Source organism: Aptenodytes patagonicus, chromosome 5 (genome assembly GCF_965638725.1).
Source record: "Aptenodytes patagonicus chromosome 5, bAptPat1.pri.cur, whole genome shotgun sequence".
NCBI classification, from domain to species: Eukaryota; Metazoa; Chordata; class Aves; order Sphenisciformes; family Spheniscidae; genus Aptenodytes; species Aptenodytes patagonicus.
Genome location: NC_134953.1, coordinates 34,993,322 through 35,006,645, shown reverse-complemented (window position 1 = coordinate 35,006,645; position 13,324 = coordinate 34,993,322).

The following is a 13,324-nucleotide window of genomic DNA, read 5'->3' as shown; positions in this document are numbered from 1 at the left end:
ACAACTGTCCAGACATGCAAGTAAAGGGGGATGACAGATTTCTACTGTTACTGTGACATCGAAACATTGTTCATTCAAGAAATTTAAGAAAATCTTGTTCAAATGTTACCTCATCCTTGGCTGGATTAAGCTAAAAACTATGCAACACCATGAAACAGCATAAACAAAACTGTCTTTTAGGACCTGCATGGTCTGAATAACCTGAAACTTACAAATAAATAAATTAAAAAAAAAAAAAGCAGCCCTACAGATCATTAGAAGACAACTGCATTTGTCACAGGCATTTTCTACAGAGGTGCTTGCCTTTCTATTTCTACCAGTTAGAACACCAAAAAAAAACCCAAAATACTTGTAAAGACCTTCACACACACACACGGTTTCACTGTGCTTGCAGTTGAGACAAGTTTTTTAAATGTCTCCATTTTATATGATTTTTTAAAAGTGGCCTGACTCAGGCATACAATCTAACTAGAAAGAATCATAGAATAGTTTGGGTTGGAAGGGACCTCTAAAGGTCATCTAGTCCAAGCCCCCTGCCGTGGGCAGGGACATCTTCAACTAAGTCAGGTTGCTCAGAGCCCCGGCCAACCTGACCTGGAATGTTTCCAGGGATGGGGCATCCACCACCTCTCTGGGCAACCTGGGCCAGTGTTTCACCACCCTCAGCGTAAAAAATGTCTTCCTTATATCTAGTCTAAATCTACCCCCCCTGTAGTTTAAAGCCATTCCCCCTTGTCCTGTCACAACAGGCCCTGCTAAAAAGTTTGCTGCCATCTTTTTTAGAAGCCCCCTTTAAGTACTGATAGGCTGCAGTAAGGTCTCCCCGGAGCCTTCTCTTCTCTAGGCTGAACAACCCCAACTCTCTCAGTCTTTCTTCAAAGGAGAGGTGTTCCGTCCCCCTGATCATTTTCATGGCCCTCTTCTGGACCTGCTCCAACAGGTCCGTGTCCTTCTTATGCTGAGGACTCCAGAGCTGGACGCAGTACTCCAGGTGGGGTCTCACCAGAGCGGAGTAGAGGGGCAGAATCCCCTCCCTCGACCTGCTGGCCATGCTTCTTTTGATGCAGCCCAGGATACGATTGGCCTTCTGGGCTGTGAGCGCACATTGCTGGCTCCTGTCCAGCTTTTCATCCACCAGTACCCCCAAGTCCTTCTTGGCAGGGCTGCTCTCAATCCCTTCATCCCCCAGCCTGTATATATATCCTGGTTTGGGTAATCAGGAGTTCCCAAACCCAGGACTGCTCAAGTTTGACAGGACAATCTAGAGAAAAGGATTCAGGCTTGAGCTTCACATTTTATAAAGCACCACAAGGTCCCATGAAATAACTTGAGAGGTTGTCTGGTCTGTTGAGTGTCATGATCCATTTTTAAGAAATGGCTAATAATTATTCATTTACTACTTTGACGTTTGGAGTGAACAATATAGGGCCTGACAAATTTCTCCCAAGAACACCCTTTATATCAGTGTAAGACCATTGACTTTGCTGGGCTTAGCTTATAGAAGCTGAAAGTAAGATAAGTGATTTTTGAAAGTCTGCCTAAAAATTATATTCTGACAGAAAATGGCAGGTGCTTTTACAAATTTCTGCATCCATTCTAAGAGTGCAGAAAAGCATATAAAAAAATCTAGCAAATATAAAGTGACGTAATTAAGGTAACTTCCCTTATTAAAAATTCCCAATTAAACCTTATTTTCTAAAGCCTCTGCTATCTAAAGGCAGAATCCAGTCTAGGGAATGAATAAAAGTGTTTCTACCACCACTGCAACAGTCATATGCTTAGCCTGATAAGCAATGACATGTTTATTCTTTGAAAGATTAACCTATTTAAAAATTCCAACCCCCAAACATATGAAGCTGTGGTTATATTTGTGAGCTGTTACTGTTCTATGCAGGATCAGGCCCTTCCATTATGAAGGAAGAAATTGCACAGCCATAAAGAAGGAAGGAAGTCTCATATATGTCCTAGCCCTTTCTAACATTTATACTGTAGTAATAATGTGCAACACCTCCTGCTCTTCTTATTTTGGGCCTTTTTCCAGCAGAAATTAAAAAAAGCCAATCATCGTTTGCCATGGCATTGTGAGGTAGACATATGGAGAGTGGAATGCAACTTCATTTGGGATTTTAATTCAAGTCTAGAAGTAAAAAAGCTAGAGTGCTGCTGCTGACCAGCTGTGCTGTCCAAAGCCTTTCACACTAGGGTGAATTTAGAATCAGTTGGTAGAACTGCAACACATCTCTTCCTTGTTGATGCAAGCCAGGACTACTCACATTCATTTTGAGTTTACCACTTGCTGATATAGTAATTATCCTGTTAAAAAGATCCTTGCTAATTAATTTGGAGTGTACTGAGCTTGCTAGAACATCATTCTAAATTCATCAGCACAAAACCTGCATGACGTACTTTTTAAACTTGCTGTCTATTTAAAGGGCTTAGTTTAGCAGCAAACTGCCTACGAGGCTCAGCCTGCAGTAAATGCAAGATCCCCTGGGGTCAGCAATACAGAGACTAGTTACAGCAGGAATATTTTACAGAGAACTGTATTTCCTGGTCTTTAAGCTGTTCCATTTTAAACAGCAGTAAAGCTTCTAATCAGATTTACTGTGAGAACAACTCACTCCAATCCTAGGTTTTTTCTACTAGATCACATCCCCATTCACTCACAGACAAAAATAGGCTAGATCCTCCCTCACACTTACGATAGAATAGATTTGGACTTCCCTTTTCCTCCCCACTATCAGGGGTGACAACAAACGGATTACTTAAAAACAAGAGAAAACCCAAACAGACAAACAGAACACTTAAATGGTGGTAGTCTACCTCCCCACCTGTGTGCAGAGGGGAATCACATATGCCAGGCAGCAGCAGGAATGAATTGCAGTTCCCTCTACTTCACTGAGAAGCCTGGAAATGGCAATTAAGAAGTCTAGGAGCTTGTACGTTTGGTCACAGAGGCAAACCCCAGTTGCAAGCCCTCTTCACCTTGCTTTTGCAAATTTTTTTGAGAGGGAGGACTACTGCACTGTTTTTCCAGCAGGCTGTTTGAGTCAGCGGAATCAGCAGCTGGGTGCGGGGAGCCATTGTGTCATCCTGCAGCCTTCCAGAGCTTTGGTAAAATGCATTTTCTTGAAGAACTGCCAGCATCCGTGGCCTATCTAGAGAACAACTGATGTCATGCTTGCTATTCATGAAAACCTGCAATAAACTTTCAGATGGGGAAAATACAAGCCTTCAAAGTGGAAGGATTTCAGAACATTTATCTTAACCATTATTTACTTGGATCAGGAGAATTACATTACTAAATCTCTTCTGCAAATAGATATCTAGCCATTTACTGTCATTTATTCTGGTTGTTCCTGCCTTGTCCTTTTAGATTATTCCATATTAAGTCTCACTAAGATGTTTTACCACTTGTCTTTTCCTGAGCTAAAGTATATTCCTCCTTTCCTTTGGACATTGGCTCAAATAAGATCATAGCCCTAAGCCTTAAAAAAACCCCAAACCAACAACAACCCCAACAACCATGATTTTATTGCGTTTCTGTTGGTATTTGTACTGTACTATGTTCTCTGGGACCATGTGGAAATGGAAGAAAATGTGCAATTACTTTTAAAAAATTCCAACTGTATTTTGCAAATAAAAGGCAGTTACCTCAGGCATAGCTGCCAATTTATTATGTGAGAGCTGACTGTTATATGTTCCCATTAATTACATCTTCCACATGCTGCTTTTCCTTTCCATCCTTCATAAGTTAATTACTTAGGCCAGATTCTGACTGCAGCCATTACTTTGAAAACCCACAGCAACTGCAGTAAATTCCACTCTATACTGGGTAGGTTCTTCTTTATTCAGAACCTTTGCCTCTAAATATGCAAGTCACAGCGTAATCCCAGAGAAGATGTGTTTAATATCGCACACAGGATGCATTTTACAGACGCACACAAATACATATATGCATTTAGATACCCATACACACCTGGCAATGCCTAATGCATACAGCTTTTATTTTTGTTATGTGTGTGAGATTGCTGATGAAAACACTCTGCAGATGTCTGTAAAACACTTACAGAAATACCTGAACATTACAAATATCTTAAAGCTTAGGGCTCTAAATACTAAGCATATGACACTCTCTGAACAGTATACCGATTAAAAAAGAGTTTTGTAAGTTCCCTGGAATATATTCTTTCCATGCAGGTTTCCTCAGTTGAATGAAGTCTACCCAATCATTATTTCCCCCCAAAGATAAAGTTTTTGAAAAAGAACATTAAAACAGAACACTAGCATCTAAAACTGCACAAGGCTGGTCCGCTGGTTCTGTGTCAATAGAAAATAGGCAAGCCTTGAAATCACCAGGTTGAGGACTCTTTGGCCCTCTGGTCTTTGGGTTCAATTCTCCATCTTTTGCCATGCTGTTGTAGGAAGCTTTTCCTTCCTTGCAAGAGGAAGGAAAACAAATTATTCCTAATCTCTAATGGTGAGGCAATAAAAAGGGGTCACGATGGCAGAAGTAGCAGAGATGTTTGCCCAAGATTGGTCACTGCACCAGCAGGGAAATACAGTGATACAGACCCCTAATGGAATAGATACTAATGACTGAGAAAACCACACGAGCTGTGTTCTGAAAACCTTCCCTGGCCCTTCAGAGGCAGCATGGGAAGGGTTCTCATCAGCCAGCTCTACTCCAATGATCTCCAGCGAGCTGCTAATACAGGAATTCCAGTGGTCCTGAGTCTGTCTTGCAGGTGACCCTAAAAAGCTCTATGCAAACTTTACCTAATTTGGGCTCATTTGGGTCCTGTCTTTTCCTTTTAGATTGGGTTAAAGGGGTGGGAGGGAAAGTAATGCAACAATATAAAAAACTTAATTTATCCACCTAAACTCTTACCTCATCCTCTACATACTGCTGTTCTTTCCCCATCTACATTTCTGGCTGCTTTCTGGGCCCACTGTCCAGATCTCAGTACGCAGACAAAAGACACTAAACACTGAACTTCCCAGTGCTGCCTGTAAAAGTCTTCACAAAAGCACACAAAAAATTCAGGCCAATCAAAGATTAAGAAGAGCCAAGCCTATTTCTTCCTGTTAAAGACGGAAGGTATCTACATCTGCCAGAGAGCTTCCTCCATTTGTTTGTAGCCTATTACAGAGAAAAGAATGTTTTCCGGAGCAGTCTTTCTGTGAAGGACTAGCTTATTGAAACAGCAGCACCATTTCCTGTAGGCCTATGGATTAATATCTCCTTCAAACAATCTTGAGGTCATACAAAGTTTGAAATGAGGCTGTCAGACTGTAGGTAAAAAATAAGGGAGCTGAAGGGTGGTACAATGTAAAAGTGATGCCCTAACCCAGCATTTTTAATTTTGGGAGGTGGGAAAGGCTTCCAAGCAGAGTAAAGCAGGCCTGCGTGGGTATCATCTGTAACAGCAGCTCTGAAGATCTGAACTGAAAATTGCTCCAAAATCTTCGGTCTCCTAATATATGTGAGCTAATAGCATCCTGGAATAATCATACAAAATGGATATAATCATAGCTAACACCTAGGCCTCACAGAAGACTCCAGAATAGCTTTAGAACAGATTTACAGTGTAAAAACTATTTGAGTGTTGCTGTTCTTTCATTTTATGTTATTCTGAATAAACTGATGTTTCACATTTGAGGAATGTGTTGGGCTTAATTTTACCCGGCATCCTGCCTAAGCGCTTCACAATTTCAGTCCCTTGATAGAATTCACAACAAGCTTGTCTTTCACAACAAGCTTGGTAGAAGCCTTGTTGGAGCATCTTTCAGGATTGCAAGAGACAATAGTATGTTCAGCAACCACCGTACATGAACCAAGACAGCTGTCAGACACTATAACTCTCTGTAGGCCTAAATCCTGCTTTCAGTAAGCATTCACAATGCCACTGCTGAAGATCATTACTATGTCTATAGTATTACTAGAGAAACATAAAAACAGGACTCATTTTCTCATGCAACCAATGCTAATGTTTTAAGAAGCACCTTCCAAAGAGATCTACCTCAACAGCCAAACTAGAATATCCTTTTACTTATTAGAGGTCAGCTCTGCGAAGTGGTTAGCCTTCTCCCTGAGTGAGAGGGAAGGGGAGAACTCTTTCTTCTTTCTTTCCCCTTTCTCCTTCCAGATTTCACGTTGAGGTGAAATCTAGTTGTCCTGATCCAGTAACAAACCAATATGAGTTAATATTCTGCCTTGTGAGCTGCATATCAAGTTTAACTTTAAATTTAAGCTCCATTGTGGCAGAAAAGAAAAGACTGTTTTGTGGCCTAATCCAAGGAATACTAATTTATTAAAAAAACCTCTTACATGCAGAAAAAGGAGAGAATGCATAAGAGTTGCCACAGGGGTAGCCTGAAGCCATATGCCAGCAAGTTACTCTGCTTGTATATTATGAGAATTTTTATCCATCTAATCAATAAGAAATGAGTAGTTACTATGGCAATTTCTACACTACAAGGTACTTGTGCTGCAGTAGAGTATGTTCTAGAAGGACAAATACACTTATCACTGTTATGTAAATTTTTGCACCTTTTACAGTGTTGCAGTGCAGTGTGTAGGCTTGAGAAAGGCGAGAAGAATAAACTGAGTCAAAAGATAGCGATGATTATAAAAGACTGCTTGGAAATTCTTAAATGACTAATAGATGCCAGGTTAGAGCAATCCACAAACATTCAAACAAATCAAGCAGTGATTTTGCAGGTCTTTAGCTTGAAATCAGATATAATGAAACTAAGATTTCACTACTGTATTTCCCTTTGATTTTCTTCCTCAAAGTTTAAACTGATGGGGCTGGAGTCTAGTCTCTCTTATACCACCATCAGTTTGTACTAATATTGATTTCAAAGGATAGCAATACACTCTGCAGTAGCCAGGACTGATTACAATGGATGTATTCCCTTACAGCACAGTACTCTATAACCCTGTAGGGACTGCTGACACCTACAGAGAACAAGGATAAAACTTCACTCTCAAGATACAGAATACTACAATAAAAGTGCAAGGTTCTTTTAAAGGTTTGAAAATAATTGATCATAATCATCTTTATGAAATACACAGAGAAAGTACATATGCCTCCTACAAAATCTTTATCCCAATTCCATCACATTATATTTTGCAGTATTTATTTTTTTCCCTACATGTCTTTTCAAAATATTATAATTTTTCAGGTATTAGAACAAATGGGAGGGGACAAATGCTGAGGAGAAACCTAAACACTACAGAGGCAGGCAGTTCCCTTAGAGATGTCTGACAAGGCAGAGATATCATGGCTGCATACAGCGACAAATTAAGACTCACCACAACTGCTGAAGATGGACCAATGATTATAACACAAACCTGTCAAAGAGATGGTCAGGAGAGAAGCCTAGGTAAATTAGCAATCGGGCAACTTCAGATGAGAGAAACAGCCATGCACAAATGCAGGGGCCTAAGGACCTTTTAAAACCTCCATTAACAACTCATAGAATCCATATATGAATAACACGTGGCAAAGTTACAAGTGTGTTCACTTCTGACAAATATATGCACCTAACTGAGGTTCAGATTTCAATGCCTTTATTCAAATGATCAGTGCTGAGAACTGAAAGCTAATATGACTAAAGGTATTGCATTCTTCTCCACAGGATTCAGATTCAATTTTGTATTTTCACTCATAAAATACTGAATCTGAAGTTACATTATAAAGAAACACTAATTCCTACATGAGGCGGCTCTGGACCTCACTGTAGTAGCAAAGACATGGCCCCAAAAACCTCACAGGAAGAAAATAATTAAAAGAAGCGATAAGTATAACCCACAATAAGTATGCATGTTCAAAAGAGGTCTTTGAAGTGGGACAATCCCTTTGAAATTTGAGAAGGGCGAAAGAAAGAAAGACCTTATATCAAAAGACGATACACTTAGGCAAATCTTTTGAAGGCTGCAAAGTTAAATGCTAGTTGTATATCACAGTCCAAGCGAAAGCTGAGGTAATGTGTAAACATGCAAACAAAACCAAAGCTCTAACATTGCACAAAGGAAAAACTCTTAAAGTAGAATGGCTGTCTAGCGAGCTTACCCTACGCACACCATTATGAAGGAGCAGACTAAGAGGCTGGGCTGCTCCTGGAGAAGACACTCAACCTGCACACTCTGCCTGTGGCCTATGTACCACGATAGCCAACCTTTAGCCCCTTGAAATTAAGACTGAGTCTGTCTGGATACAGTTTTCTAGGATTTTCGAAAGGACTCACAATTGGACAAGAAGGGAGAAAATAAAGAGCCTGTTTAAACTCCCCAAGTGTGTTACCACAACAGTACTCCCATCAGATGATCTCAAGTCCATTTCCTTATTAAAAGAGACCAGCTACATTAATTTTTTCCACTGCAGAAAGAGGGAATGAAACACAAGAAGTAGACTGGCCCAGAGAGTCAACATCATAAAACCAGACTTGGAAAAGACTTTATTCTCACCTCTCTTGGAGGTTTACTGGGGTCCTTAACACCACAGAGCAATACCTCAGAAAATACCATGTAACACAGTTACCAGTAACGTAGTTCAGAACTTAGTCTTTCACTTCATCAGCTGGGTATAAGAAATAATATCCTTTCAAAATGAACAAGAACAGAGAAGGGAAGATTTTTACAACATTGTTTCCTTAACAGAACTCTTTCTTCCAGAAAAGCTTTAAGGCAGTACACTTGTGTTTTAAAGGTCTATTTCTGTAGATGGAATAGCTTACATCAAGCCTCTTAGTTTGAATCAAGTGAACTGAGCAAGTCTCATACCTCCTTTAAGAAATCTTCAGCTGACCATGTTTTAATTTGCACCAGACATTTCTGTGTCTACCTCCATACAACTCATCCTGGGCAGAACTTTCTCATAGCAAGTTGTCCTTTTAGCTAGCTCTGCAGCCAAGGTTCTCTTTAAAGCACTGAAAATGAAGAAAATGTGGCCTGTAAGGAAACACAACAGGAACTGACTATGCATCTAAGCCAGTTCTCAAAGTGGCTTTTCTGTGAAAGTGTTTCCAATAATGAACTTCAGCAAATTCCCATTTTCCAATTTAAAGAGCCTGTCCCTATGGTCTCAACAGATGTGCAATAGCACCAACTATTCACATCACATGAAAACCAAACCTTGTTAGAAGAGCAACATGCTTGGTTGTGCTGCGCTGAGAGAACAGGTGCCCACTAGGAACTAGAAATTACCCTGGAAGTAGAAAAAGCATCATTTGTCCCGTAGAATGGTTAGGTCTTAAAAGAAAAGGTCTGAAGCATGTCAGCCACTCTTGGATCTCCAAGGTAGCATATCCAAGACAGATCATAAAACATATCCTGTGAGTTATGAAATACCACTATCTCTCCATTTTCAGTATTTTGCACTCCCTAGCCTCCCATTATCTAATGTCTATTGTGTAATGTCCTATTTATAGACTTCAGGCTCTTTGCTGGTTATTTTACTGTCATCAATAACAATTGTTTGTTGCTTGCACTACTTCCTTACCTCAGATTTATGCTGCCCTCGCACGCTCAAGAAAACAAACAAATAAAACTACTCAACCCCACAACACATAACCCACACTTTCACAGTGTGGTGGAAGATTTAGCAAAACAGCTATTATAAGCACCTTGCCAGATCATAGGTCTAAGCAGCAGCAAAGACAACATTAAACATTATACTCGAATTAGAACATGAAAGGATTTATTCTAGAATGAGTCACTGCTAAACAGTTTAATGGAAAGTAGGATCTTACCCTCTACAAATGTTTAAAAAAAAAGGAGAGAAAAAAAGAAGAAAATGAAAAAGAAAAAAAAAGTCCTTTACCGAGTCATAGTGGCAGCAAGGGAAGTTAATTCTCTTCATTCTACCTTCCTTCTATGTCCTGAGAGGTTACTCTCATCCCCTTGCTCCTACACAGCGTTGTTCCAAGGAGCCTCACGGACAAGGGTCCCTTATTACCTACAGTCATTTCTGAAAGATGGACCTCAAGCTACACAAAAACTGAAAATAAAAGCGAGTAGAGCCCAAGCATCACTGCCTTCCCACTGGATCTCACAGCAGTTGGGAACTGATTAAAGGAGAACAACAGAAAATGCTGCACAGGCGCCCTTGTCCTGGTGGAAGCCAGTGTTACTGTGAATGGATATACTGCTTTGTTAGGAGAAGCGAATAGTCACGTGGGATGTGGGAGAAGGGACAACACCACAGGGACGTTTGACTCGGCAACGTACAAGAACATATAGCCAATCCCTCTATCTGCACATTTCAAGGTCACAGTGAGAGACCATGTCTTTTTCAAATGCTTAGTAACTTTTCAGGTGATGACTAGATGGCATTTGGAAACACTTTGCTTATACACACGCAGCTATTAGAACAAGGCCACAGGCATTGGGAGGGAAGCAGGAAGAAAAGAATGGTACTTGGACAGTTAGAAACAGGGCATGCATTTGCATCTTACTCTGGGGCAGGCAGAGGGCTTAGTTAACCCTGGGGTTACCATAGTTGAATACTTCCTGTAACAACTTCAGCACAATTTTGCACAACCATGGGGTAACATACACCTCTTCACACCACGCGCCTTCAACGTTGCAAAAGACGGGTAGGATTCACTAGCTCTACTAATCATACCCTGGCTTTCAACTGTCCTGTAAATGTAAAATCTGCGGATAATCCTTCAGGACAGACTCAAGCAGGACAAAGTCCCATTAGAAGGGGTTACCTTCCTCTCTACTGCATTCAAGATATGAATGAACCCTCCTGAAGCAGCCAACTTAGCAGATGGTGAACTACTTCTTTGTCTTTCCTTTCTTCTCACTATGGGACTATATATGTTATTATTAACATCTCCATCCCTTCTGTTTCTGAGTCTACCTTGACCAAAGACATAGGAAAACTTTACAAAATAACCAGCTTCTGAATTCGCAACTTCATTATCAAAACAGGAGGACAAAAAATGTTCTTACCATGTCAGGGCAGTCCATTTCACATCTGACAGACCAAGAATACAGACACATAAGCATTTGAACTAATCTAATTCCTTGCTTGCAACAAGAATTTTCACCCTCCCAACTGCCCATTCACTAAGCCACTCCCTTCCCTCCTTGGTGCTCCTGGGGCTCACCTGATTGCAGTTAGCAGCTCCTTGATTCAATTTACTAGTTCAGCAGAAAACTAAGAAGCAGAGGCAGGGGAAAGAGAGGCACAGTGTGTTGGTGCATTAACTCAGCTGTGTTGCCTATGCCTGATGAATGACAAGTCACATCATAACCTAATTGGAAAGAGCCAGATCAGGAAACTGTTTCTGTACTTAACTGTTGAACAATTAGGCTTGTATTTAGTGGATCATTACTGACTCGAACCTCTCTTTTCTCTGTTGCTGACTCCCACAATATGACAGGAGGATTATCCAAGGATATCTCTGTCCAGTGCACAACATAGAATAAAACAGCAGAAAGGTCTCCAGATTTGCCTGCACTTGGAAAGTTTCCCAGGAAGGACAAACTGCAGCAGCAAGGATCCCTTTCTTCGGGGTTCCACCCCTTCTTTCGGGTGGAACAAGTCTATCCAAAATAGCTGCTTGCAGCTGGAACAAGAGACTGTGAGACGCTGATGAGAAACTAGAGTGGAGGACTGACCAAAGGGAGATGGACCCTTTCCCCAAGTACAAAACAGAAGAGGGCAGCTCTGCCAGTTTTCCATTGATTTCCCCACTTTTCTGTATTCCCTTAATAACAAAGAGGACTGTGATCCCAGACTGTAATGACAGTCCAGACCCCTTTGGCCTCATCCACTTTGGGCTCTGACTGCATTAAAATATAGCTGGAAAAAGGATGATTAACTAGCACTGTCAGGTCGGCTTGTGGGAAGAAGAAGAAAAAAATTGCATTAAATCACTGTTTTAGAGACAGGTCTGAGACTTGGGAGAATTTTTTAAAGTGACTTAAAAAGTCACTTAAGGCATCCATTTTCCTTTGGCAATTTTTACAAGATATAAACTTCTTTAGTGCTCCATAGCTTGCCTGAATACCAAGTGATTCAGCAAGTTTTCCATTTGTCTATATTCATGTTTTCACACACGGTGGGAGGGAGACAATAGAGGCCAGATATGAAGAGCACAAACACAGCTGTGCAGTCAGGCTCTTCTAGAATCATTCCAGTCTGTCAGGCCATGGTTCCAGCGTAGTCAATAGTGGCCAGTTTCCTATTCATGCTGCCCTACAGCTACAATAGCATATTGAGCAGCCCCTTACATTCAGGTAAACATGAGTCTCCCTGCAGATCGATGATCATTTCTGACAGTAATTAATTATATAAAGGACAGGGTGTTGTGCCTCTCAGCCTCCAACTTCTCTGGTTTTGACAGTGTTTGATCTTATAATTATCTTTCTATTTAACATCACTCTGCTGTGCTTCACACTGGATCTTCCAGTCTTCTATCAATGAACCAGGGGGTCCAGGAGACCCACATGTTTGGCTGCCAGGCTCTCCCCCAGGGTCCCTCCCTTTTGTCACCTGGGTCTGCAGATGAAGTTCTATCCTCCGGTATGGAGATGGTGTTGTTATCATTGTGTACAGCACTTCGACAAGCATTTATGCAGACATGCTTGTAACAGATTGGTAGATTGCTTCCATAATGCTCAGGAAAAGGAACACCACCACTTTTTTTTTTGCACTTGTAGTTTACTTAACACTGGGGGCCTAGCCCTAGACTTGGGCTTCTATGATAACAGCACCAGCTGTCACACTGTAGACTGGGGGTGTTAGACCAAGTGCTAAATCTTGGTTCAGTATATTGCAAGACAAAGAGATTTCGTTAGATTAAGTTCAGTAAGTGACAGATCCATTTCTTGAAAGTCACATGCACGAAGAAATTGAGCAAAGAATCTGCAGCCTCCAAATGTAGAGTGGCCTGTTTGCAGAGATGAAACAACTTCAGAGGTTTCCAGAGTTCTGGTACTGGAGGATGACAGACCTGTTACAGCTCACACACAATCACACTGGTTACACCTTCCTCAAATTCTTTACAGCAAGAAAATGGCAACCCTCAGGTTAGCTGACAACCATGGGGATCTCCATCTATCATTCCATGTATCATTCCTTACTTGTTAAAGCTGACTGTCAAAGATTCATGCAATATCTAAGATGACACATTAATTATTTTCCAAAGGTTTCCAACAACAGCAGTTGCCTGAGAAAAAGAACCTGTGGACAATCTTCACCTAAGTGAACTGAAATAAAAAGCAATGTAGTTATTAGTAAAAGGAGAAAAGTGTCATGATAAGACACTTATCTCATTTAGAACATGAGATTACATCAAC